The following is a 1,919-nucleotide window of genomic DNA, read 5'->3' on the forward strand; positions in this document are numbered from 1 at the left end:
TTGCCAAGCTTCTGTCGTCTTTTGTCTCGACTTGTTAACAGGTTGACTGTCTTCCCTTCTGCTCGCTTCCAATTTGGGGCCCAGACAGTAACCAGAGTACTTAAATACATATGCATTCACGCACACACACACCCATTTGCACACACAAATGGGAATATATACCTTTAGTTCCAGTATTCTGAGAGCAAAGTTCTATGAATTTCAGCCCGCACAAAGAGTTCAGTCCAACCAGAGCTACGTAATAAGTATCCTTGTCTCAAAGTGCAATCCCTCAAAGCCACACCGCATGTGCACGCCACGGCCCGTGCTGTCACCTGATTAGTACTTGGAGCCAACCCACTGACAAGAATAACGACCCCCCTTCCCAGCCTCATCCTTTGTGTTCCCCATGAATCTTAGCCTCATCTTATGCTCCCTTTCCCTAAGCAACCTCACACCGTCTGTGATCATATGTGTTCAAGTGTGTGTGGCTATGCATATACATGTTTACCTGTGCATGGGAGGGCAACAAGACAGCCCCAGAAGTCATTTCTATAGTGATGTCTACCTGTTGTTTTAATAGGTCATCACTATGTAACTCTGGCTGGCCTGGAATTCATCATGTAGACCAGGTTGGCCTGCAACTCACAGAGATCTGCCTGCCACTGCCTCCCAATTGCTGAGATCAAATGTGCGTGCTACCACCCTTGGCCCCCCCTTTTTATTATTATTATTATTATTTTTTAAATATGGAACGCTTCACGAATTTGCGTGTCATCCTTGCGCAGGGACCATGGTAATCTTCTCTGTATCGTTCCAATTTTAGTGTATGTGCTGCCGAAGCGAGCACCCCTTTGTTGTTTTTTGAGACAGGGTCTCTCACTGACCTGGAACTTACCAAGCAGGTCAGGTTAGCTGGCCCGCGAGTCCCAGGGATCAAGCTCTCCGGAGTTAATGTCTCCTCTGGGTTCTAAGGATTAAACTCAGGTCCTCGTGCTTGCAAGCTGAGCCCTTTCCCAACTGTGCTATTCTCCCAGCATCCATCGCCTGCCCTGCCAGCCTCTGGGATCTCACCTACGTAACTTCCACGAGCAATGTCCCCTAAAGGTCTGCGTCAAGACAGCGCTCTTTCCTGTCCATTTAACCTAAACCACACTGCCAACTTCCCACCCTGAGCATACCTGCCCTGTTTTCTCCCTTGGAGCAGGCATCCACATTGGTAGGGTCTATGGATTTGAGGGGTTTTGCCTGATTGTTTTGGTTGTTGTGTCGTGTGGGCGTGTCTGTCTCCCCCTTTGATCATGAACTCCAAGGAATGTACATGGCTGCTAAGCTCTGCATCTCAGCGCTGGATGTATGTTGTTCTGTGCACTCCCTGTAATCTTGATGTATGAGCGATGGCTGAATGAATGCCAAAGGACCAGCGGAAGGGGCCTTGCAGGGTCAGGCAGAGATGTCTCTAGGGTCAGTGAGTGTGTCTCTGAGAGGCCCAACTATCAGAGTCCTCAGAACTGTGCTGATCGCTCTCCAAGTGGGATAAACATTAACACGACGCAGTGGCCCTGAAAGTGAACTCTGCGGAAAACCCATCTGTTGATATAACCACTAGCAATGTGGAGATGAGCATCCTTGGCCAGTCCCTTCCTGAACACTCCCACACTGCCCTCTGACTCTCTTTGTTCTCAGATTCCTGGGTCTGTCTTCAGTTCCCCACACACACCTTTCTCTCTCTCTCTCTTTCCCCCTTGGTTTTGTCTGTTCAGTCTTCTCTCTGTGTGAGTCTCTATGTCTCAATCTCTCTTCCTGTCTCTCTGTCTGTCTTTCTCTCTCTCTCACTCTGTATCTCTTGGTTTCCCTGTGTCTGTCCGTCTCTGCCTTTGTCTCTCTCATTAGCAATCTCTTCTCCATGTGCAGAGGACACTTTTCTTTTCAGCCCCAGT

The 1,919-nt window shown here is 48.8% G+C and overlaps 1 non-coding gene across 1 annotated transcript; it reads right to left on the bottom strand.

Annotated features, from left to right (window-relative positions):
- Nucleotides 1-722: 722 nt before the first annotated feature.
- On the bottom strand, nt 723-829 carry LOC126515378 (U6 spliceosomal RNA). The gene has a single exon (XR_007595834.1). It is a non-coding gene; the product is annotated as a U6 spliceosomal RNA (small nuclear RNA).
- Nucleotides 830-1,919: the final 1,090 nt, after the last annotated feature.

This window comes from Alexandromys fortis, unplaced genomic scaffold (genome assembly GCF_014885135.2).
Source record: "Alexandromys fortis isolate MF-2015 unplaced genomic scaffold, M_Fortis_MF-2015_v1.1 scaffold_138, whole genome shotgun sequence".
NCBI lineage: Eukaryota > Metazoa > Chordata > Mammalia > Rodentia > Cricetidae > Alexandromys > Alexandromys fortis.